Genomic DNA, 27,089 nt, shown 5'->3' with positions numbered 1-27,089 from the left:
TGGGCGAGACAGAGCCAACTTAGCGGCTATGTTCTGCACTCGTTGTAACTTCTCCAGCAGATATTTAGGGGCCTCCAGAAGTAGCGCATTGCAATAGTCAAAACGACTTAAAATTGCACTGCGAACTACTTCCGGCCTGGCCTGGGCGGGGAGAAGAGGCAGAACTTTACGCAACATGCGTAACAGCATCATGCACGTGGAGATAGTTTTATTGACGTGCAAGTCAAGCTGTAGATTTGGGCCGAAGATCACTCCCAGGTTACGCGCTGATTCCGACGCCGCTACTGGCTCGGGAAAGGTGGCAAGCATTTATCTTGATACCGGTCGTGGTACTGTGTGGGTGTTGCCTAGGTATTCAATGCTTGCCACCTTTGTGTTCACTCATTGCCAACTGCATGTGCCCTAAGACTTTGGACTTTGGAACTGAACATATGAGTCCCCTCTATGAAGTAGAAATACGTGGCCTTATGGGGATAGATCCGAATTGACAAGTTGGCGAGACATGTTAAAAGGGAGGACTGTTGAAATCTAGTTTGTGAGCTGAACATCATCTGCGCCATCTTGTCCATTTCCTCAGACACACGCACAAATATGCACAGCAGCCATCTTAGGTGCCATGGCCTCTCTGCCTACTGCCGATAGCCAGCGCGTCTCACCCCCTCACTCCCCGGCCTCGCAAGCACACACCCCTGAGGTACTGGGTTTTTAAGAACCGGCACAGAACCGGTAACCCAGCGGTGCCAGGGGATCAACACACCAGAGACCTCGGGTTCTCCTGAGTCAGACCTACAGAAACTTCAGAGTCTTCCAGGTGAAGTCAAAGATTCGTTTATTGGCTGCAACCAAGGTGACAGGGTCCTAGAAGTACGATACAAGTATATTCAGGAGACTGCACACTTTCACGAAGTCAGGCTTCTCTTCTTATACCTAATATTCAGCCTGGAGCAAAACATTCCTTGGATTCGTGGTATTGCATTTATGGTTACTGATTACAAAAGAAAAGCAGAGTCATGATGACATGTACATATTTCACGTCGTGCTGCTCATAACAAATCATCCGGCAAGGCCCAACATTTCATCAGATATCGCTGGACCCCCAATAAAAATGGTCACCTCCCCATCATAAAGCAAGTGAAGAAAAGGAGTGGAGAAAGATGTGAGCGAGATATGGCAGGTGTGCGCGCTGAAATGGTTTTATGGCTGGTTGGGCCTAGATGCTATCTTGCTCGGCCACTGGGAGGGAACTGACCTAACGAGCTCGGCCTGGGGCAATGGTTCTAACTTGTACTGGGGTCAGAGAGAAGTCGATTAAGGAGTATGTGTCCTTGTGGAATCAAATTCAACTGGATTAAGGCCTATGTAGAGGGCAACATGCAGCTAAGGGTTTAGAAGGTAAATGACGATTTCGAGGTGAAATCGTCACTCGAATATGCCGAAAATACATGTACTTGATGTACTCGTCATTCTCGGTCTTCTGATACCAAATTCGTCCTATTTCGACGAAGTTTTTATTCTCGAGTCCGGTACTATTATATGAATCCAGATTTTTCAGAACCACAGACCCTCCTTTTGCCCTTACATAGGCAATTAATCTATCCTCATGTTAATCTGAGTCCAGATCTATATTCCTAAAGTCATTGAGATGTTGCTGCAACATCATTCTAGTGCTGAGCTCATGTCTTGACACAGGCTTCCTTACACATGATGTAGCACAGAGGCCACATATTGCAGGAGCACACTGTATGCATAGACAGAACAGGAAAAGAATGGCTAAGACCATCCCAATGACCATCAGAATTTTCCATCCCCATGCAGATATCAGTCCCCAGAACCATCCCATTAATGACCAATCTCCTTTATCCACATGAATAGATTCGGAAATCTTATGTAGTTTGGAGATGGCCCCGTACACTGTTGGAGCATTATCTGGAATAAAAATGCAACAACTGGACTGGATCAATTTGCATACTCCACCTCGGTCCGCCAGTATCACATCCAAAGCGACCCGGTTTTGAAGGGTCATCAGTCGATCCGACTGGAGCTCAGCAGTCAGGTTACTAAGGGCACCAGCAGTTTCAATCACGGTGGATTCAACTACCCTTGTCAATTGCCTTATGTTTCTGCTGTTAATCATGGCTCCCCAGAACGGCAGAACACCCATTGCAAAGTCACCAAATTCTTGACCTGCAGTGTCTTCTTTACTCAAAACACCTCTAACTACCCTTGTCCGATGGTAATCCGCCGCTGCTGTGTAGGTGGGAGGTAACAGGAATGAAACAAAACATGAGCCAGAGAAGTCAGGGGGCAACCATGTATAGGCTCTATCATGGCAGATGAAATAAGTACCCTTAGCGGCTAAAAAGGCAGGGGAAGTCTGAGATCCAAAAACGTACGTTTCTGTACAGACCCTCTTCCCTAGCTGAGCTCTGGGATTCTTACCAATACCTTGCAGACACAGGTGACCTTGATGGGGTATGATCCAGATTGGGGACGATCTCTTGGCCTGCTGTTTCTCACTTAATGTAGTGCCATATCCGGTCACATTCCAACCTACATATGCAAGTATCTCATCATCCGGGGTATCTTCGTAAGAAGTTACTACCTTGATCATGTCAACTATACCCTTGACTAGGGCGCTAGTCTTGAGGTTGTCTTTTACCGAGCGTAGGGGTTGGATTTCTCGTGCATATATGAACATTGTCCTATATGCCCATACTGACCCATTGCGACTAAATGGCAGGACCAAATAGGGGATACCTCTATCCGTGGTGTGGGGCATGAGACCACACACCCAACAGTTGGTTGTGTTCATTACAAGTTGGTGCTGGTGTAATAGCTGAACGAAGGAGTTATTAATGAACTCTAATCTCCTATTTGATTCGTGGTCAGGCAAAGAGTGGAAAGAATGAGAGGAAACAGTAGGGGGAGGTATGGGTGATGTAGTGGGCGTGAATGTCACATGAAAAGAGAATAAAACATAGCTTATCAGAAAGACCATTACGCTAAATAGCATAAAAATACACATTATTATAAAAATTCTCTTCCTCATTGTTCTCAAAATTCTCTGCTTAAAGTTCATTTGTTTGGCAGCTCTCTCCAAATCAGGAAACTCCATCCTCTCTAAGGTGCTGCCCGCGGCGGTAGGTTGTTTCTACTAAAGGATGCTTCCGTCAGTCTAGGGTGGCTCCCTTGGACCAACTGGAACCAGCGACCTATCGTCGTCAGCTGCACCCAAAAGTCTTTAATCAACCGCGACCCTAGCAGCGGAACCCGGATGGCGGTTCAAGAAAAACAAAAATAAGCAAGTTACCTAGATGGGAGAATCTGCACTGTCAAAAATAGGATTTGGGGAAAAAAACTCTTTATTAGTCCACAGGTTTTTCTCTCGGATCATAAAATAAATCACTTTTACTTCAGTCTGTTTTTCTTGGTCGTAAATTATAGCGTCTTTTCCCGGGTACTGTCTGGTCCAGAAATAGTAGTTCAGGTTCCACAGAGTTCAATTGTTCTGATGGCGGCGTAGTTTCTTGAAAAATGTTCCCATTCTTACAATCACGTTTAGCTTCTTTTACACGTTCATCAGTTGTACGCTCTGAGTCAGTGCCTCCTTTTCGGACCCATTGGTCATGTGGCAGAGGGAAGGGTATTTTCTTACAATGGATCCCGTGGACCCAATTGGCTTTCCCCTCCACTTTAACAGTCGACCTTGTAGACAGGAGGACGAGGTGAGGCCTGGTCCATCTGGGCTGGTCGTTTCTTGTCCTCTGGAAATTGCGGACCAACACCCAGGAACCGGGGTCAATGGAGTGACCCGGTGTCTCAGAGACCGGAGGCAAGGTGTTGTGGACCTGTTGATATAAAACACGCAATTTAGCCGTCAATTCATACAAATAGTCAAGCAAAATGGGGTGTTGCAGCTCGCTAAACTTCATGGGCCTAGGCACTCCCCATATGTTGGCTGGCCGACCAAAGATTATTTCATAGGGGCTGAGTTTCATTCGCGAATGCACAGTCATTCTGGTGGATAGGAGTGCTAAGGGTAGAGCGTCAGGCCATTTAAGACCCGTGCTCGCTTGGATTTTGGCCAATTTAAGTTTAAGCGTGCCATTGTAACATTCCACTAATCCAGCTGATTGGGGGTGATTTGCAGCGTGGAATTTCTGCCTAATGCCTAGCCCTTCACACACTCTTCATCACACAACCCACAAATTCACTTCCGTTGTCCGACCAGACCATTCTAGGCATTCCGAACCTGGGGAAGAACTCTTTCACAAGGGCTTTCGCTGTGGACAAGGCAGTATTGTCTCTTAGGGGATAGGCTTCTACCCATCTTGAGAAGGCACAAACAACCACGAGCACATATTTTAAGTTGTTGCACCTCTCCATGTGTATGAAATCTAGCTGCAAAACCTCGAACGGATACGTAGGAGGTGCAAAATGACCAGCTGGAGTTGGGGTTCCCCTACCAGGATTGTGCTTCAGGCATACCATGCAATTCTTGACAACATTCTCTGCACACTTGGGAATCCCTGAATTCTTCCACACTGGGGCCAACAACTCGCAAATCCCTTTCGCGCTGATATGGGCCATCCCATGAGCCATTGTAACCACTGCAGGCACATATGCATCGGGTAACAACCATCTCTGTTGCTCTGTCGATTCAATCCAACAACCATTTGCATCCATTCTCCCTGTACTTTCTTTCCACATGCTTAACTCTTTCTCCGTGGCCTCAGCTTGGATGGACTTCACACTTTCTATCGTGTCCTCACATATTCCAACATCACCAGTCCATCTTTCTGGGCTCGCAACATACATTCGGCTCATCATATTCTTTGCCGTATCCTTAGCAGTTTCATCAGCAAATGCATTTCCACGACCAACATCATCAATCACTTTCTTGTGTGCACTACATTTCACAATCGCTACTTTCAGGGGCAACGTCAGTGATTCAAGAAGCTCATTCACCAACTGACCATGCTGAATCTTAGCTCCATGCGAAGTCAGGAACCCACGTTCTCTCCACAATCGTCCAAAACTGTGAGCCACTCCAAAAGCATACTGACTGTCGGTATAGACAGTCACTTTCATTCCTTTGGATAACACACATGCTCTCGTCAATGCCACGAGTTCAGCGGCTTGAGCTGAACCATGTGGTATTCGCGCAGTTTCAACGATTGTGTGCAAAGTTTTGACAGCATATGCTGTAGTCACGTTACCATTTGGGAGTTTAAAGCATGAACCATCCACCCATAATGTACCATCACATTCAGCAAGAGGAGTGTCGAATAAATCAACTCTCCCTTTCGTCTCTTCCTCCGTTCTGAGGAAACAATCGTGCTGTTCTGAAGCATCCGATTCCTCAGCAATTGGTAACAATGTGGCTATGTTCAAGGTACTACACCTTTTGATGTGCACATGGCTCGCTAGTAGCGTCAATTCATAACTGGACAGTCGAGCACTAGTTAAGTGCTGTGTCTTGGTCCTATTTAACAATGTGTCTACTGCATGCGGGACCATCACGATTAGTGTATTATTCATTACTAGACCTGCAGACTGTTGAATAGAAACAGCTGCTGCTGCTGTGGCCCTTAGACAACTTGGCAATGCTCGTGCTACCGGATCCAAAGTTGAAGAAAAATAGGCGCATGGCCGCTGTTTATCTCCGTATAACTGAGTCAGCACGGACAATGCACAACCCTCCTTCTCGTGGACATATAATGTGAAAGGTTTACTGTAGTTGGGGTTACCTAACACAGGGGCCGAACATTATGCTGTGCGTAATTCGAGAAAACTTTTCTGACACTCATCAGACCAAGGAATGGGGTTGGGTGTATTCGTACACGTTAGTGCCAATAAGGGTTTGGCTAATAACGAAAAATTTGGAATCCACTGTCTACAGTACGATGTAATGCCCAAGAAAGCGCGTACTTCTCTCTGCGTTCTTGGCACATTTAATTTTGCTATTGCCTGAATTCTTTCTGGGGTCAGTTTCCTTCCCTCCTTCGATAAGAGATGACCTAAGTAGGTCACTTCTTGTCGACAATATTGAAGCTTGGAAAGTGACACCTTGTGGTGCAGATTACATAGATGGCGCAGTAATGTCAACGTGGCCATTTTACATATTTTCTCAGTATCTGCAGCTATGAGCAAATCGTCTACGTACTGTACGAGAGTGGAACCGTTGGGCAAAACCATTGCGTCGAGCTGACTATTCAGAGCTTGACTGTATATTGAGGGGCTTTCACAGTAGCCTTGAGGAGCGCGTTTAAAGCGGAAGCTGCGACCACCTAAACTAAAGGAAAAAATATCCCTGCTTTCCTCAGCAATCGGGATACTGAAGAAAGCATTCTTCAGGTCAATCACCGAAAACCAGGATGCAGAGGCTGGAATCATAGTCAATAATGTTGTAATGTCGGGGACAACTGGGAATTGTGGCACCACTATCTTATTCACTTCCCTAAGATCAATCACGAATCTATACACAGGTGGCTGAGAAGGGTCAGTTCGTTTTAAAACAGGCAGAACAGGACTATTGCAAACATTGCCTCGTGTTTCTTCAATTACGTCTTTTTCAATCAACTCGTAAACAATCGCTAGCAAAGTTCTTTCGCCCTCATTGGATATTCTGTATTGGGGAATTCGTGGCATTTTGACATTCGGTTTCAATGTTACAATATACGGTGGAATTTCTAAAAGACCTACATCATTCGGACCAGTAGCCCAAAGAATATCTGGAAGAAGTGCCAATTCTGCTGGAAGTGCATTTCTCTACAAATACATGGGAGAAACCACTTTCTTACCTAAAGTAAGTTGTACTCCTGAAGGAGAACAGTACAAAGTCGCATACAGTCTTTTTAGCAAATCTAATCCTAGCAAATTTTCACCACAACCGGTTGTCAAAATAAGGGGTGCTTCGAATTCACAAGGACCAACAGAAAGAGATAACGGGTCAGAAATCGGATTTCTAACCGGGGCGCCAGAAAAACCTACGGAAACGTTCATTTCGCCAGACAAAGGTGCGCCAGGGAGTTTGGAGTGCATAATAGAACTCTTTGTAGCACCAGTATCCAACAGAAAAGGTTCTGACACACCCGATGTAATCACCTCAACGTAAGGTCCACTCTGATCTACTGGAACTGAAACAACTCCCTCTCCTTGTCTAAGGCTGTCCTAGCAATCATTATTCTCCCATTGCTCATTTTCTGTGTAATACTCATCAACGTAGTATTGAGCTGTCCTGTCAGATGCGTTATTTTGCTGGTCAAACCTGTTCATAGAGTTTTGTGGTGGAAGGGGACGTGCGTCCTGAGGGGCGTTTCCGCGCCCTCTACCTCTAGGCGCTTGCTGACTACCACGACCTCTTACGCCAGAAAATCCATCCGCACGTTGTGGCAGGGCAGGACAGTCATACTTGTAATGACCCTCTTGTTTGCAGTATAAACACTGGTTGGGACCTACGCGGTTTTGATTGTAATCGAATCTCTGCAAGTTTCTCTGAGGCTGCTGAAAAGTGTTCTGGTAGTGATTCGGACTATTGTTATTTTTATTACCACCACCACGTGGAGGATAGGCTTGCTGTAGCAAAACCTTCGTTTTGAGTTCTCTAGTTTTCTTCTCTACTTTATCTTTCTCATCTTTGTCTCTATTCTCGTAGTACTGTGCGGTAGCTAATATCTGGGCTGAAGATGAGACTGCCCAAGAACTTTCCGAATCTTTTAATTTTCTACACAAGTCTGGAAGTAAATTGTGCACAAATTTATCGACAAACAATCTCTGACCACCTTCTGTGGTCATATCTTGACCGCTGTGGTCAATGAATGTTTCTTCAAATCTGGTGAAGAAATCTGAAACAGTTTCTTCTTTCTTTTGCTTGCATGCAGATAACTTATCCCAATTTACGCGTATTGCAGGCATTATCGTTTTCATGTAATCTACTATTCTACCAGGTAGTTCCGCTATCAGAGGCTCAGGCTTGGCACCACCAACTTGTCGTGCATCTGCAGCAGTAATATTAGCCCACGTGTCACCTAATTCCTGGTCATGATCTACATGGCGAATTTTTCCCCATAAAGGCTGTGGAACAACGTTCCCGAATAACATATCGATATCGGCCAAATTCATTATACATGACCCAGCAGTTTGCGACAATTCTTTATAGTACCCTGCAGGATTTTTACGCGGATCTGGTAGTGTTTGTTTGAGGGCCAAAACTTCAGCTCGCTTCCATGGAACATGTACCCATACGCGGTGAAAGTGGGGCAGGACAGGTGGGACAGCTGTCGCGTCACCCTCTCTCCATTGTGGGGGAACTTCTCTCATAGGGTATTGTCGTGCCTTTTTCCTACTAGATGCACTAGATTCCGATGGTGACCCAGAACTACTTCCCTTACTTCGATATGATAATAGCATTTCAACTACTTTTTCCACATCGGGACCTACAATCATACCCAGACTAAATTTAAACCTTATACGACACATCTCTTGTGGGAGGCAATCCTGATCATTGTCTTCTAAATCCTCGCAAAGAAAAACACACATCTGTTCGAACACATATCTCTGTGTCGCTGTTTCCCATTGAGGAAAAACTTCCATGACAGACTGTAAATCATATTTTGCAGTGTCCAAAACCCATTTCCGAGCTAAACTATTCAGGGAATCTCTCTCTTGATAATCAGGCAGTTGACTTCGCAACTGTCTTCTACTTATGTTAGGGGTCGTAGCAGGCGACCCGAAAAGAGGTAAAAGAAGATTAGTAACGGTGCTGGCCATTTTCTGCCGAAGGGAAGGTGAAACGGAAGAACAAACAGATGAAAAAACGGGGTGAGATAAGGCGGGGGTAGAGATGGCAGAAGACGTATGAGGAATAATAGATGTGGTACCAGGCAAAATCATAGAAGGGGCATTAGGAGATGTAGAAAGTACAGTAGGCAAAATCGTAGAAAACACAGGAGGAACAGAAGTTGTCGGTGGGCCTGAAGGAGGCTGCACCGAAGAAGTAGGAGCCAGCTGAAGAACAGCTGGTGAGTGCTGTGGAAGAGCCAGAGGCGCAGTTTGTGCAAGTAAAGGTTGCGGGGGTGCTGTAGCATTCTGCGCATAGGGGGGTGGCGAAGTTAATAATTGCGACATTAATTGGTCTTTTTCACGCTCTTTTGCTGTCCCTTGCTGAAGAGACGGCAAAACTGGATAACACTTATCTATTGCCATTTTACGTTGCCTGTGCAATCGCTCATTCATCTGCTCTTCCTCATTATCTTTAAACTGCACGGCAGCTTGCATTACTGAAAGTCCCCCTTCTCTCATTTTTCTTAGCAAATTTAATTTCTTTTTGTTTGGCTTCTTTGCGCCATATGCGGAAAGAGTCAAACATCGCCGGCCGGGCTTTCTTTTTGAAGAGTTTAACTTCAAGGTTGTCTAAGATTTCAGAATCAAAGCTACCATATTGGGGCCATTTTAAAACACCATCTTTCCTAGTGTATTTAATCCATACCTCGTTGTAAACGATGGGGCCTACCCCATGTTTAACGTTCAGCTCGTAAGTCGGAGTTCCAACTGGAGGAACCGGACATGAGTCCTCCAATCGGGAGTCCCTATTATTACTACCAAGACAAAACCAATTCCCGAGTCTAAGACTAGGCATCCTTTCTCTCTAGTCTAGTTCCAAAACTTCAAAGGAGTTATCGATTACGATATTGCTCGTGAAAACACGAGTCCTTCGGTTATGGTGCTTGCAAGAACCAATAAAAACCTTTATGTATCTCCAAGATACCACAAAGTAAGTCCAACTAAGGACTGGGAGACGCTCCACTTATACTTAACTGAAAAATATCGATGGCTTCACCAGAAGACTCGTCTCAGCGTTTCGCTCTACCGAAGATTTCAAGGGTCCAACATCAGGGCGATAGCCAGGGCAGCAGACCTTGTAGCCGTCGGGAAGCGGGGAACCTCGCAGTAAAGACCTTCGGACCACGTCGACATGCAGGGGTCGATGAGGTGGTGGGCCCTCCTCCGGAATTTTCACACGAAGCTCCTCACGATCTTCAGGCTGATTGGTACCACTGGAATCGCCCCAAACGCTGGGCGCCAAATGAGGTACTGGGTTTTTAAGAACCGGCACAGAACCGGTAACCCAGCGGTGCCAGGGGATCAACACACCAGAGACCCCGGGTTCTCCTGAGTCAGACCTACAGAAACTTCAGAGTCTTCCAGGTGAAGTCAAAGATTCGTTTATTGGCTGCAACCAAGGTGACAGGGTCCTAGAAGTACGATACAAGTATATTCAGGAGACTGCACACTTTCACGAAGTCAGGCTTCTCTTCTTATACCTAATATTCAGCCTGGAGCAAAACATTCCTTGGATTCGTGGTATTGCATTTATGGTTACTGATTACAAAAGAAAAGCAGAGTCATGATGACATGTACATATTTCACGTCGTGCTGCTCATAACAAATCATCCGGCAAGGCCCAACATTTCATCAGATATCGCTGGACCCCCAATAAAAATGGTCACCTCCCCATCATAAAGCAAGTGAAGAAAAGGAGTGGAGAAAGATGTGAGCGAGATATGGCAGGTGTGCGCGCTGAAATGGTTTTATGGCTGGTTGGGCCTAGATGCTATCTTGCTCGGCCACTGGGAGGGAACTGACCTAACGAGCTCGGCCTGGGGCAATGGTTCTAACTTGTACTGGGGTCAGAGAGAAGTCGATTAAGGAGTATGTGTCCTTGTGGAATCAAATTCAACTGGATTAAGGCCTATGTAGAGGGCAACATGCAGCTATGGGTTTAGAAGGTAAATGACGATTTCGAGGTGAAATCGTCACTCGAATATGCCGAAAATACATGTACTTGATGTACTCGTCATTCTCGGTCTTCTGATACCAAATTCGTCCTATTTCGACGAAGTTTTTATTCTCGAGTCCGGTACTATTATATGAATCCAGATTTTTGAGAACCACACCCCCCCCCCTTGACAGACCCCCGGTCTCTCCTGCTTGGGCCCTAAACGCACCTCCAGCGCGACCCTGCCTCCGAGCCACATTCCGTGCTGAACCCCCACACCCTTTCATCTCATTCATAAAACAGGCCCTTTGATAACCTCTTCCTCCTTGCCCGATTGTTCGGCCTGATCCCAAGCCATCGCTTAGCCCAGCAGATGCAGTTTATTGCCCCTACAGTAGGACCTCGCCTCACTTCAAAGGAGCGGGGATTAATCAATGCCCTCACACCCCAGATCCGATCAATTACCCGCATTTCTGTTCCCAGCGGAATGTCCAGCTGCGCGATAGCCATCATGCTGAGATTAGGGGTGGGGACTCCTACTGTAGATATGTGTGGGAACGGGCCTGAACCGGGGATTCCAAAGATGCCTTTTCCGTACTTCAAAGCAATACCACGGATGTCACAAATGTAATAAAGCCATAAAACTCTGTATAATAGGCCAGGCCTCAGAGATGCGGTTAGAGCACCTCGAAACGATACCTCGTTGTCTGATCTGATGTGTTCTGCTCCGTCGGAAGAAAACTCCTGTTTCCTGCCTTCCAGTCTCCAGCGCCTGCCTCTTTATTTGATAATCGTGAGTTGGGTGAGAAGCGGCTGACGCCGGGCAAACCTTGAAAGGGGTAATCGACCTGATCTGCCTGAACCCTTTGTTTAACACCTGGGCCCAGTGCCTTGTACTCCCGGTGCCAATGACTCACTATCTCTCTTCCATGCCGCAATGGCTTTGGCTGGAAGCCACCCTCTAGTGTCAGGTCAGGCGCGCAGCTCCCGGACCCACTCCTCAAGCGGATAGCCCCCTACAGCAATCTTTCTTGGCAGCCTTACTCCGCCTTCATGCTCTCCTCTTACTGGCTGTCTGAGGGTCCAAATCAGTCAGGTAGGCTCGATCCTACGGGAAGAAGCTCAGATTGTCTAAGCAGTGCAGTATGTGAAGCAGGCCGCCACCGCTTTTCCCAGTAGCCGGGTCCCAGGGCATCCGCCCTCGTTCCTGCCTCCATAAGCCCTGCCAGCAGTTCCTCTACTCTATGCGCTATAGGGGTGTTGTAGGTCTAGTCTATTTCTTCCCTCTCCTCCTCCTTGTTTCCTATTGGGGAATTATACTGACGTGTGTTGGAATGTTGCTGAAGTATTTATGTGACGTCACCCCCAGCTGTGCTGAGTTGGAGCTTTCCTATTGATCTTTTCAGCCATTCCGTTCCCTCTCCCCACAAGCTCTTTTATTCAGAATAAAATACTTAATTGTTAACTAGTAGTCTTGCTCATCATTTGGCAAGACACAACAATTGGCGACGAGAACGGGATGAAAAATCCTTCTGAAGAGCTTGTGGAAGTGACGTTATTTCGAGCGGCGTGCTCAAAGAGTAAAGGCAAGTTACTAAATTTCATTCGTCAGAAAAGAAGTTTTCCATAGTTTTAATTCCTTTTCTCAGTTACTTTTGTGGAGATACTGAAGGTTGCAGAAGTCATTCTTTCTTCTGTAAGGCAGCGATCGACGGTAGAATTTTTCCGTGTGTAGAAGTCGTGACTGGCCAAGCAGATTTAAAGAAATTCTCAGGCAAGTTACGTACACTGCTCATTTTCTACAGAATTTGTCACTGGTTAAAAAATTCTTCAACTTGGGTGTTCACAGCGCTTAAGGAAGTTTGTGAGGTAATCCTGCAGCAAGTTTACAGTTTCAGTTGACAGTTACGTTCGTTCAACTGTCATCTGTCAACCACCTCAGCTGTGCTGTTACCGGTGACTCATTGCACGCGTCATTACGCCATCAGCGTACGTTACGTGAGGCCATTTTGTTTTTTTTCCCTGATAGCATCGGAACACAAAGCCTCACAGAAATGCGGCGCTAATTCACAAGGTACTTTTATAAAAATGAGTAACAGTCGGCAGTGAGCTCAAATTGTAAAGCGACTACACCAATTTCTTCTTTTAGGTGTTGGCGAGTGGAGAATTTTTCTATCTATTAATTCAAGCAAGTCAAACATATTTCGAAAAAGAGTAAAGGCCCGTTTTCGGTCGTTCTTATGTGATGTTATGTGATTTTCAATACTGCTTTTTCTACTATATCTATAAGTATACATATCTGTTAAACATTTTGAATGACAAATTGTATTTTTACAAAGTTATAAATACATATTAGAGAAGCAAGTTGGTATAAGTAATATATATTTTGATTTCAGTCATAAGTTCTAGAGTTTACAAAAGTATAGTACTACAGAGGATTTAAAATTGAAAATTATATTAAGACTTTAAACAAGAAGATATGGCTAGTGAATCCAATTTCAATGCACCTCCAGCTTTCTTAAATGAACCTGGCAAACCTGTCATGAAATGGCGCAATTGGTTCAGAGCCTTCGAAAAATATTTAGTAGCCATCAAGGGTAAAAAATATGAACCAGAGCGTAAGATGGCCATTCTTTTTAGACTTTTAGGTTCCGCCGGTCAAGAAATCTTTGACAGTTTGCCTGAATATGAACCTGAACCAGGCCAATTCATTCCTCTTGACGAGTTTCAAGAAGCAGTCAAAAGACTAGAAAGGCAATTTGATGAAGAGGAAAATATTATGGTGGGCAGACATCGTTTTGCCATGAGGAAACAAGGGGAAAACGAAAATGTGGAAGAGTACATAGCCAGTTTAAGGGTTCTGGCTACAAAATGTGACTAACAAGACAGAGTTGATGAATATATTCCTGACCAATTTGTTTTTCACTGTTACGAGCGTAAAATTCAAGAACGTTTGTTGGCATGCAAAAGACCTACCCTTTCCGAAGCAATAGATATTGCAAAAGGCATAGAACGTTCATTGGCGGGGTCTAAAGAGTTAGCAAGAATGAATAGTCAAAGTTCTAACATTAGTTTGGTGAATGAGAGAAAGAAAAGGGAGATCTTTTCGAGTAATACGTTCAAACCTAATTCAAATGTTAACACATATCAATTTGTATGTTTTAGATGTGGTTCTCGTAATCACAAAGCCGACTCGTTGAATTGTCCAGCTATCGGAAAGAAGTGCACAAAGTGTCAGAAGGTAGGGCATTTTGCCGGTGTTTGTGGCACATTTGGCCAGAAAAGATTCATACCTACAAAAGTGAGTAATGTAGAGGAATTTGATGAAAATATGTGTTCTAACATTGTATTAATGATTGAAGACGATTACAATAGTATCAAAGGTCCTTTAGGCACAGCTTATGTTGGTGGAATTCAACTTAATATCACAGCTGATTCTGGATCGCCGATAACTATTATCTCAGACAAAAAGTTTTTCCAGCATTGGCCAAATACAGATTTATTGTCATCAGATGTAAACCCGAAGGCGTCCGGTGAGTTTGACATCAACATGTTTGGTTACTTTGAAGACATTTTAAACATAAAAGGCAGGTGTGTTATGACTAAGATGTATGTAGCCGAACGAGGTAGAGACATTGTCGGGTGGAGGGATCTAGCTAAGTTAAAAATAACTTTGAAGCCGGGAACAGACGATCCCATTGTTTTTGATGATGGTTTCGTATCAAGTATTGATGTATCTTCTATAACACCCAACAATGATGATATCGCTACCATATTAAGCCAATACGAGTCTCTATTTGAAGATCGCATAGGATGTGTAAAAGGTTTTGTTCATAAAATCATTCTTAAAAAAGACCCCATCCCAGTCAGACATAAAGTTAGATATTTACCATTATCTGTAAAAGATGAGTTACAAACATTATTGGACAAATTTATAAATGAAGGCGTAATAGAACCAGCTGATTCAGCTGAGTGGATTTCCGGTATTGTATTAATTAAGAAGAAAAGTGGTGAGTACCGTCTGTGCGCCAATTTGAGATCTTTGAACAGGGATATATTGGTGGATTGTTTTCCCCTTCCTAAAATACAGGAAATATTAGCTGCCACTGCAGGTTCGAAATATTTTTCGCTCATTGATCTCAAGTCGGCGTACCACCAGATCAAGCTTGATGATGATTCCAAGAAACTAACCACATTTATTACTCCTTCAGGCGCCTTCAGGTATATACGTTTACCTTTTGGTCTAGCATCTTCAGCTAGCGTCTTCCAAAAACTCATGGAGAATATGTTTGGAGGTATGAGCTGTGTCCAGAAATTCCAGGATGACATCCTCGTCCATGCAAGTACCATAAATGAACACAACACTATTTTAGAATCAGTACTTGGTAAGTTGCAAAAGAAGGGTATGACAGTTTCTAAGAACAAATGCGAATTTCTTAAGTCAGAATTAGAATACTTGGGTCACGTTCTCAGTCAGGATGGCATCAAACCCAAAATGAATTTAGTACAGGCGATTTCTGATGCACCCAGACCAGAAGATAAAGACTCTCTTAGATCATTTCTAGGTCTCAGTGAGTATTACTCAAGGTTTATTGAAAATTATTCCAACATGGTTGAACCGCTGAGAGCTCTGTTACGCAAAGGACAACAATTTGTATGGGAGGGTCAACAAGATCAGTCTTTTTCTGATATCAAAAAAGCCATTTTAAATGCTCCCACTTTAAAACCATTCGATACCAAGGGGACAAACATTATCACGGTAGATGCCAGTTCGGTGGGTATAGGAGCGGTTTTCACTCAGAAAGTTGATAAGCATGTGCACACTGTGGCTTTTATTTCATGCAGGTTGACTAGCACGGAGAAAAATTACAGTACTATCAAAAGAGAAGCTCTAGCATGTGTCTGGGCTGTAGATAAACGTAAGATGTGTTTGTGGGGCAAAAATTTCGAGTTAGTTACAGATCATAAACCTCTCACGTACATGTTTGATGGTTACGGTAGAGGTAATGGGAGGGCTTCAGCCAGATTAGTGAGACTTCTTGCGAAATTACAAGAATATAATTTCTCAATTAGACATCTACCAGGCAAGGACAATATCAGAGCTGATTTTCTTTCCAGGCTACCCACTCCTGATCCTGAATGCACAGGTGAGGATGAGACTGAATGTGTAGTTTCTAGTATAGAGAGCTTTCAGGGTGTTAACAATGTAATATCAGAAAAGGAGTGGAAGAAGGCAATGAATTCGGATTTAATATTGAAAAAAGTCAAAAGCTACATGTCTACCGCTTGGCCCCCTATTCGGAATCTTTCTGCAGATTTTAAAGTGATGTTACATGTATCTGATGAGTTAAGCATCGTCAAAGGTTTCCTCATGAGAGGAGATTTACTCATTCCCCCGACCAAAATCAGAAACCAATTAATTGCTATTACACACAGTTCACACTTAGGGTCTACCATGACTAATAACATTTTAAAAGAACAATACTGGTGGCCTCAAATGGATCTCGATGTTAATTTATTTGTTGACTGATGCGAGGTCTGTATTAAATCAGACAAACATTGGAAACCTCGAGTTCAAGAGATGCAACTCGTGTCTATCCCAAGTTCTTCATGGTAGAAGATTGCGATTGACATGGCTGGCCCCTTTCAAATTTTAGAGTCTGATGAACATTTTGTAATAGCTGTTAGTGACTACTACAGTAAGTGGATTTATCACAAGTTTGTACATACTATTGACTCAGATGCTGTCATAGACTTTCTGGACACGTGTTTTGCGATTGAAGGCAGTCCCCGCATCATGGTGTCAGACAATGGAAAGCAGCTTACATCAAACAAAATGACTGCTTTTCTGGACAAACATGGCATTCGGCAAGAGAAAACTCCTTTGTATTCACCCAAGTCCAACGGTCAAATTGAAAGGATGAATCGTTTTCTCAAAGATGGGATACAGTTAGCTGTGGCTTCAAGAATTCCAGTTAAGAAGTTCATCAAAGAAAGAGTATTTGCATACAATACAACTCTTAACAGTGTTACAGGGTTTTCACTGTTTTTTCTAATGAGAGGAAGAAGGTGTGACAATATGATAGTACCAAAGCTCATGTGTGGTGAGAAGCCCTTACCAACAACTGTTGCCCTCAGCGATGAACAACTTGAAGTCAGAAAGAATATTATTGACTGCCAGATGAAAGCAAAAACGTATCACGACAATGTACTTAGAGCTGTTCGCAAAGAGTTCTGCAAAGGAGATTGGGCTCTAGTTAAAAAACCTAACAGTCAGCTTAAAGGGGAGTCTAAATATTTCAACCCAGAAGAAGTAGTCGATGTTTCAGATAGTGCTATCTGTCTTAGGCATCTGGGTTGGCGTAACAAGAGTGACGCAATCAATCTAAAGAAACATCACGTTGAGCTATGGTTCAAGAGTATGAATGACAAAACTGTTTTTGAAAATGAATTTTCGTGGCTTAACACATATACAGGTGAAGGAGACTATGGGTCGATTGTATATAATGAGCAGGGCTGTCAATATCCTAGTAATCACAATGCTAAAGATGAGAGAAAAATGCCAAGCATGGAAACCGTAACCAACTCAGAGTTGTGTAATGACATTGTGTATGGTACACTAAGAAATGATGATATGTTGTCTGGTCAAGAAGTTCCCACATCCAATAATTCAGGAAATGATATATCAGCATGTCATGGAGGGTGGGAAGGTACCTGCACTAGGTTTGGCAGAATTTCCAAGTTACCTGAATCCTTTAAAGACTATGAAATGTGTTAATTCTGTTTTCTGTTAAAAAGGGAGATGTTGTAGGTCTAGTCTATTTCTTCCCTCTTCTCCTCCTTGTTTCCTATTGGGGAATTATACTGACGTGTGTTGGAATGTTGCTGAACTATTTATGTGACGTCACCTCCAGCTGCGCTGAGTTAGAGCTTTCCTATTGATCTTTTCAGCCATTCCGTTCCGTCTCCCCACAAGCTCTTTTATTCAGAATAAAATACTTAATTGTTAACTAGTAGTCTCGCTCATCATTTAGCAAGACACAACAATGGGCTTCTGGTTTTGGGGTTACTCCATTAGTGCTTGCTCCTTGCACTCACCGATAGGTCGTCAGGTGGTCCTCTTCTCCTGAGGGGCCCGACGCATGGCCTCAGATCCTTCAGCCTTCACAAATGCAGCCTGGGCTCTTCTGCCGGTGCACCGTCTCTGCGGCCCCGCGGGTCACACTCTCGGTCTCTCCGTCTGCCCTGTGATGCACAGCGATGCACTCCTGAGTGTCCGCAGGGGGCTCAGCACTACCATCTCTAGTTCTCTGGACTGTAGGAGCCGGGGACTCTCCTGCAATCACCGCTCCCTGAAGCTGCTCACCTCTCATTCCCGGCCCACGTTGGCTACAGCTTCACACTTGCAGGCCGAGGGCTCCCTGTCGGCGGTCACCAAGTCCTCAGACCTCCCGCTGCCCTGAATCGACTCTACTTGCTCTGAGCCGCAGAGCAGGTATCTGCATGCAGGGCAGAAGGGTCAAAGAGCTGCACCACCACTACTGCTGGGGCTCTGGATGGACCAACGGGAGCCACCCCTCTCGTCCGCCGAGACAGTAAGGCCTTGGCTCTCCAGTCTCTATCGGGGTTCACAGCACCGGATTGCAGTTCTGCGGCCCGTACACCTCCTGAACAAACCCGCTTGTGTTCCCGGGTCCAAGCCACGTCCCCTCTGCCCGGGATGATATTGCAAAAGAAGCGATAGCAAGGCGATTATCATGGCGGAGCCAGAGGAACCTCAAACCATGTCCTACGCGGCCGCCATATTCATTGCCCTATATCTATTTGTAACAATCATACTTCTTTCTAATAATCATTGTAGGAAATTGCCATATTCTGTGTTGCGTCCCTCCAGATTTTTTCTGTATCTACTTTGCTGTGCAATTTTCCCCTGCTAATAGAGTACCTGTACACCCTTTTAGATATGGTTAATTTGGCTTATTCCTCATTGAAACATTTAACTTGCCTGGAAGTCCCTACTATATGGTGTAGAAAGTGAACACAGAGTCTGAAAATGTAATGCTTTTAGAGGACTGCAGGACCTATAGTGCCATCAATGACCGCTGTACTGCAAGCATGACTTCAGGCCTACAATGTGAATCCTGTCTGCTGCACTGTAAAACCTTCTGTGCATTCTTTCTACATAACCTTTTTTGACACCTAAAAACATTCCATTTAAAGATATTAAAAAGTCACCCCTATGTAGGTCTTGTAGCCCACAAGGTATGGTGCACGGTATATAGAAGAAGACAGTAGAAATTTAAAGTTAACATGCCCTTATTGTGGCTATCACCCAAAAGCTATTTTCACTGTAAGAAGGCTCTTGCTATCCCAAAGAGAAACACTGGGAAGCAATAGTAAAAATAAATGTTGGTATCTCCGGTTAGGGTCCAGCTAGAAAAATAACGAAACAACTATTTTTAGTAGTCATTAAAATCCCAACTCGTTGGTGTGAAGTCGTATTTTTAATTAATAGTAGGGAAAGGTATATTTTAGAAAGTTACCTTTTCCCTGCTTGAAGCTGCTGGGGGCTAATTTGCATTCGGTCATAAGCAGTGGCACAGCCAGGAATTAACCATGATGAATGGTATGAAAACGGATCCTAGGGCAGGTACAATGGCTTGAGTGTCAGGCGGTGTTTTTCTCTTCCCCTGGAAGGAAGACGAGTGTGGTGGGCACAAGAACTTAATTTACTTCGAAGGGGTGTCCCCTGGAACAGGCAAATGTTTGGCGACACATGGAAAGACCCCAGCCTTTGTCCTCCTAATCAGGCTGGCACCAAATACAGTGGCGGAAAAGCTATATTCAGAACTGGCATAGGATGACCCCAGAGAAGAAGAGTGTTTATTAACCTGGTCACATCTCTGGGCGGGTGCACAACCTCTGCACAAAAAGAAAAGGCTTTCCTCCATCTTGGATTTTAAGAGTGAGAGGGCACTGTGGGATGTTTACAGAAGGGCAAACAGGAACAGTTTCAAAAGCGAGTAGGGTTACCCCTGAGAACATTTACCCATTCGCTGTGGGTGGAGCCAGGAGTAATATACTAGTTGGTGCCGGTCATAAATATGGCACCTCCAGACACCCTTGTTGAGAACACTTTTTGAACCTGTGGAAGAAGAGTGTCTCTCAGCATATGACCGCTATATTGCATCCGCATACTTTGCACATTAGGGGGTCCATTAGGATGACGCGCAGACTTTGCCCGCCCGTCATCCCATCGTAAATTGGGACCGCCCGCCATAAGGGCGGGGGTCCCAGGGGTGCCATTAGGATGTGCCCGCCACAGTGGCGGGCACATCCTGTATTTTCAGCATTGTGGCGGGCGGTGCTCTCTGCACCGCCCGCCTCAATGCTGAAAATGCACTTTAACATCGTCATTTGCAAAGCGGCAGGCACCGCGCGGTGCCTGCCGCTTTGCAAATGACAATGAAGGGGGGTACCACAGGTACCCCCCATGTGCACCCCCCACCTGTACTTCACTCTGGGGGCCCGCAGGGGGCCCCAGAGTGAAGACCGCATGCCTTTCCGTGCCGGCAGCGCCACCGCGGAAAGGCACTGCACACCACACATCATAATATGTCTGGCGGTGTCTATTAGACACCGCCACCATATTATTCCTTTTCCGCCCCGGCCACAAGGTGACCAGGGCGGAAAAGTGGCGGGCGGTGTTTCCCTACGTTGCGGTCCCCCCGCCATTGTAATGTGGCGGGGGGGAAAAGGGTGGCTCAGTATTGAACTATAGTGCATGGTTATAGCTAGTATTTTTTGGATGATTAATTATCCAGATATCAACAACCATGCCATATATTATACTACATGTCGACTTTGGATACCATCATTGTCTTAGTGATAAGCACATTTGTATTTTTGCACATAATTCTAGCCATGAAATTGAGGATCATTAATATATGGTATTAACTTGTATATAGTTCAAACTTGTATTTTTGCACATGTTTTTAGGTATGAAATTGAGGATCTGTAATATCTAGTCTACATTTGTATTTTTGCACATGAATTCAGCTATGAAATTGAGGACAATTAATACTGAGTACTAACTCGTATATCAATTTTTTAAGTGTTTACCCGACTACAATAAGTATGTAACGCACAATTTTTCACGTTTAATGCTTTCATTTTAGGCCAATTTTAGACATTATCACTTTGTTATGATATGTGCCTTTGCATTTTTTTGCACTAGTCTTTGAATTATGACATCGAGGATGATTAATACCCAGTAGTAACCTGTATATAGTTCACATTTTTCTTGGGCATTAGAGGTATATCGCAAATTTTCAAGTTTGGGGCAAAGAATTGAAAAATTACAAGAATGCATCAAGAGTTTTGCACACAATCAATGGGAAACGACCAGCTGACTTATACATAATTGGTAGCTAAATTCTGCTGAATTGGGAACCAATACACTAGGTTAAAATGTTTGTGTATTAAGAATAGATGACTTCTGCTTGTAAATAGGAAAGTTATGACAAAACTGATGATTTTTAATACAAAATTGTATTGGTTTTAAATAATGACCTATACACAATAAAATCTTGTACTTTTTTTACCTTAAAGGATTGGACCTGCTTTCCCTTGTAACCAGGACAAAAAAGTGGACTCCAAGTGTCAATTGGCTGATCTTTGTAGCTACGGGGCCACAACATGCTGCAAAAGAACTTTTCCTTGACGTGCCCAGCTGACCAGTAACAACTTTACCTGACTTGAAACCTGCAGAGGGCCTCTCATGAAGTGAGCGTTAACTCCCAAGTGCTGTACCTCAGATATTGTTAAGCTGGGCTGCGTCTAACTGCATTTGTCATACCACCTCTGAAAAGCTGGAACTTACAAACATTTTGGATTATCAGACCTCTGGTGACCCAGAACTAACAAATCCAGTCTATCCATCCAAGGCATGGCCTCGCTAGTTTGAAGAAAGAGGTTTCTCCTAGGGGTTTGCGGACATTTCCGTTCCGGCCACGGAATGTGCGTAAATTTGCCCCTTCCGCAAAGAAGGCGGAAAAACGGGGCAAATTTCCACACACTCAGGGCGGGACGGAAATGTCCGCACACCGTCTGCCCACCTCCCGCCCGCCGCCCGCCTGAGGGCGGCGGGCGAGGAATGCGCAAGCGCAGGCTCCCGCACATGCGCAGTTTCAAAGAAAAAGGCACGATAGACAGGAAGAGATGTCCCAGAGATAAGGTAAGTGTTTTAACTCTTATTTCAGCTTTAATCTTTTTAATATTGCGGGTGGGAGGCGGGCGGGCAGCGGGTGGGTGTCACGTAACGGAAATTTGCGGAGAGGCACGGAAATTGCTTCAATTTCCGTGCCTCTCCACGAAGTCCATTACGCGACTTCTGCCCACCCCTAGTTTCTCCCAATTGGAGCTTCTATGCAGCAGTATATTAGTGGGCCCTGTACAATAAGGTACCCAGCCTCATGGAAGCCATTGTCAAATACAGCCTGACTGCTTGACCCACTGAAGGATTTTGACTTCAATTTCACAGACTCGGTCCCAATGTAGAACTCTATTGCAATGATTGACTATCATTGGTGCATAATCGTTTTCAGTGCTATTATCACTTTAATCTTCATATGTTTGATACCCCTTAATGGATTATTCTTGTTTTGGTGTCATTTTACTTATTACATTTTACTCTAGTTTGGTATTTTTATTGCTTGGTGTTCTCACTTTATTACTGTTCTGCATACATATTCCTCACACTCCCCTAAGTTAAGCCTGTCTGCTCTGCACAAGTATTAGCAGGGGGTGAAACTCATGTTCATTTTGTGACTCTAAGGGTTCAACCTGACTCGAGTTGTGATTATTCTATGAGATGAGCAGTCGTTTACCCCAAATCACAAATCACAATTACATTTTTTACAATCATTTAAAGTAATTGGTGGAGGCCATTAAATATACACAACTACTAACCATCACACTCCTGCAAATGTGACAGTTCGAAATATTATAATATTATAGCTGCCAAGTTTTTAGAATGCTATGAGTGACATTTCTATGGTTTCAGTGTGCGTAAAGTGATGTTACAGTGCCAATGTGTGACATTTCAAATTATTTTTATCGCGTGTAAAGTGAAGAAATGAAGGCCATGTAAGGAGAGGAATATTGGAAGTAAGTCAATTTTTAGCCATAAGAAGCTCTAAGAAGTGGATTGGATTGGATTGGCATTTATATAGCACATGACTACTTGGAAGCATCCCGGCGCTGAAGCCGTAACTAGAGGACAGAATACTCTAGGGGAAGAGCAGGGTCTTTAGTTGTTTCCGAAACATCAGGTGATTTGGTTCCCTATGGAAGTGGAAGGCAATTCCAGAGTCTCGGGGCATTGAACGAGAAGAGCCATCAGCCACTTCTTGCCTTCTTAATCCTGGGGACCACAGCAAGGTGAAATTCATCTGAGCTGAGTTTTCTGTTAGCCCTGTAGGGGCGAATCATGGCTTTATTGATAGAGGGTACCCTTCCGTCCAGCACCTTATGGGCAATGCAGAGGGCCTTGAAGTTGATTCTCTCTTGTACAGTCACTCCTGTGCACCTGAGGCGGTGAATCAAGACACAGTGGTTAACCGTATAGAAGGCCGCTCTCAGGTCAAAGAGGATTATGGCCGCTGCCCCTCCTGCATCAAGAATTTTTCTGGTTTCTTCCATCACTGATAGTATGGCGATTTCCATCCCTTAACCGGGGCGGAAAGCCGTGTGAGAGGGGTAGAGAACCCGGTTGGTTTCGAGAAACTCAGAGGGTTTGTGATTAAAAGCTGCCCCAAAAATGGAAGTTAATATAATTTTAAAATACATAAGCTATTGAACCAGTGGGGGAAAGGGAAAACAACTCCGGGAACTCTAAAATAGTAGTCTGTGGACATGCGGGCTTACAGGGAGCGGTCCAGGGAGTATAGTAGCAAGGGAGCGGAGTCAGGTAGGGTACAGTTAGAAAGCGTGCATTAAGTCCAGCCAGCCTAACGTCTTTCTGCAAGTACATGTGGATTATTATTACATACCTGCCAAATTTAAGAACAATCTCACCGTGTGAGGAGGGGGCGGGCCGTATAGGGGCGGGCCATATGCCGAGAAGTACCTATGAGACATTTTTGAACCCCAATGCCCAGAAGGCCCCACCACCCCCCAAAAAAACCTGGATGGGGCTGGTGCTGATGTCCTGGGACGTTTTCACACCCCTTAATGGACATCAGCAATTCAAAGCCTAGGAAAACAAACGGGAAAGCCACTATTTACAGTGGTTCTCAGCTCAATTTCCCTGTCACCGTGTGATATCAGTTCCCATGACACGGTCTCCTGGTGTGTCACATGGTGGCACCATGTGAGCTGGAACGTATGTTATTATACACTCTGCTCTAAAAGAAATTGACAATTAGGCAGGGTTAAGCTGTAATGACATATTTTATTTGTCACATAATTACCACAGTTTATAAACCCCATCACTTCGCTCAACAGATATATTAAAATCTGCAACAAATCAAGCATGTACAAAGGAACTAGACATTTTATACGATACTAGCTTACCCATCACGCGTTGCTGCGATCTCCGAAGAAAGGAAATTCAAGGAAACTCGTCATGATAACATTCAATTTACATTGTGTCATTTTTATTGAAACGTATTCATTTTAATAAGGAAAACATTTCAAAGTGTCGTTTTAATTCTATTTATTTATTCGAGTGCTTGTGAATACACGATTTTTTGTTTTTCCGTCTGGTGCGTACATCAGTATTCAAAAGATTATGAGGGCCCATGGGGGGCCGATATTTAAAAACAATTTATGCCAGAAACCTTCGCGGGAGTGTACTCAACAACTTCCCAAAGTTTCCTGGCGATCGGATGAATCGTGTTTTAATTCTATTTATTTATGTGAGTGCTTGTGGATACACAATTTTTTGTTTTTCCGTCTTGTGCGTATATCAGTATTCGAAAGATTATGAGGGCCCCGGGGGGCTGATACTTAAAAAACTTTTATGGCCTAAACCTTCGCGGGAGTGTACTCAACAACTTCCCAAAATTTCATGGCGATCGGATGAATGGTGTTTTATTTCTATTTATTTATTCGAGTGCTTGTGGATACACGATTTGTTGTTTTTCCGTCTGGTGCGTACATCAGTATTCGAAAGATTATGAGGGCCCTGCGGGGGCCGATATTTAAAAAAGGTTTATGCCAGAAACCTTTGCAGGAGTGTACTCGACAACTTGCCAAAGTTTCCTGGCGATCGGATGAATGGTGTTTTAATTCTATTTATTTATTCGAGTGCTTGTGGGTACACGATTTTTTGTTTTTCCGTCTTGTGCGTACATCAGTATTCGAAAGATTATGAGGGCCCTGGGGGGCAAATATTTAAAAAAAGTTTATGGCAGAAATCTTCGCGGGAGTGTACTCAACAACTTCCCAAAGTTTCATGGCGATCGGGTGAATGGTGTTTTAATTCTATTTATTTATTCGAGTGCTTGTGGATACACGATTTGTTGTTTTTTTGTCTGTTGCGTACATCAGTATTCGAAAGATTATGAGGGCCCTGGGGGGCCGATATTTAAAAAAAATTTGTTCCAGAAACCTTCGCGGGAGTGTACTCAACAACTTCCCAAAATTTCATGGCGATCAGATGAATGGTGTAGTAATGCGTAAAGGACAAATAGACAGACAGACAGACATACTTTCGTATATATATATATATATATATATATATATATATATATATATATAGATAGATAAACCCGGTATTTGTAAAGCGTGAACTAATCACACCAGAGGGGGAGAGGGCAATGCAGGCAGTCAGGGAGATTACGTGAGCTATTGACCAGAGTCACATGATGCTGAGCTGAGCTACCGTTGGGGATCAAACTGTGAGCCCCACACTCCGGAGTCAGCCGCTCTGGCCGCTGCACCACACCTCTCCCTCAAACATTACTTTTTTGATGATTGTGATTTTTACTTTCCCGTGTCTTGCCTGACTATGTAAATAGCACCAGATTGTCCCTGAGTAGCAAAGATCGCACATCATTTTCTGGTTTGAGTTTATTTTTGGGCGGGTTATTGCGCTACACAAACCAGAAGGTGCTTACTCAATCTAGCACGCGTTTCCCTCTATTGTCCTTATACTCCAGAAAACGTCCAACTATCTCTTTAGCTCATAGCTAAAAAAAATTACAGAGTGCAAGCAACTCATTTTCTCTGTACAGAATATAATATTCTTTTGGACAGTATTTTGGGTACACAAACTTGTGAGAATAAATGAATGCATTAAAGTCTGAAAATACTGCATTGCTTGAAATGCTTGAGACACGGGATGAAAAACTTATCATTAGTCCATTTTTCAGGGCATGTGCAAGGCGCCGAACTAGCACAGCATAATTATTCATGCCAGTGAGAGCTGTCATTTTGGCAACATGCATTGCACTCCCACTAAGCCGTTAAATATGCCTGTTATCATACAAGCCGTCTATTGGTAATTTAATGTATTCTGATGAATTACTGGTAGGACTGGTCAAAATTTAAATTATGCTGGCATAATTTAATTAAATGTAACTTAAAATCCTCAGCATGCCCTTGACTACTATATTATTGTGTGATGCAGAAATGGTTACTATTGTAGCTACCAGTGCTATTACACTCACACCAGACTTTCACATAGAACATGATAACTATACGTAAACACAAATGCAAACAACAAAGAAAGGAAAAGAAAAAACACCCTACACTAAAATGTAAGTTTAGCCCTAGGCAGAATAACTGATAAACTGCCTTATTGCACCTCTAATTTGCTTCTTCATCTGGAGATGAGACAGGAAAACAACCTATTGAAAACTGGCTCTGAAATATGCAGAAGTGTAGAGTCTGGAATGACCTAGCTCAGACTTTAACAATAGTACTTCAGCAGCAACTGCTGCTTGGCGAAAAGACATAAACAATGCAACACACCGCAGTGAAGAGGATACAAAGAGCCTCCCCTGCTGGCAGCTGCTGTGCAGAGATCCATACATTGGGTATGAGAAGCTGTTACATCTGTGTGTTTGTATAGGGATATAGATTGGAGAAGTGGCTGCCTGGAAGCCCGGGGCAAGGCCTCGGGTGGAGCCGCCACAGGTGCAGATCTTGGTGGTGGAAACAAATATTCAAACGAGAACTTTGATGGCCGAAGTGGAGATGGGTTCCATGTGAACAGCAGTTGAACATGGGTCAGTTGGTTCTAAGGACAACAATATTGGAATGAACCGGAATCTGGTTTCCACAACATTTCAGCACTGCATTA

At 44.0% G+C, this 27,089-nt stretch overlaps 1 protein-coding gene across 1 annotated transcript in view; it reads left to right on the top strand.

Moving 5' to 3' along the window:
• The window catches only part of LOC144770388 (uncharacterized), a 103,582-nt gene that overhangs the window by 55,472 nt on the left and 21,021 nt on the right, over window positions 1-27,089 (top strand). The window contains exon 2 of the transcript XR_013598879.1: window positions 21,392-21,565. The gene's annotated coding sequence lies outside the window, so the exon portion shown is untranslated. The remainder of the gene's footprint in view (window positions 1-21,391; window positions 21,566-27,089) is intronic.

The sequence above is a fragment of the Lissotriton helveticus genome, chromosome 7, assembly GCF_964261635.1.
Source record: "Lissotriton helveticus chromosome 7, aLisHel1.1, whole genome shotgun sequence".
Lineage (NCBI taxonomy): Eukaryota > Metazoa > Chordata > Amphibia > Caudata > Salamandridae > Lissotriton > Lissotriton helveticus.
The sequence above is the reverse complement of the archived record's forward strand: the minus strand, read 5'-3'. Positions and strand labels throughout refer to the sequence as shown.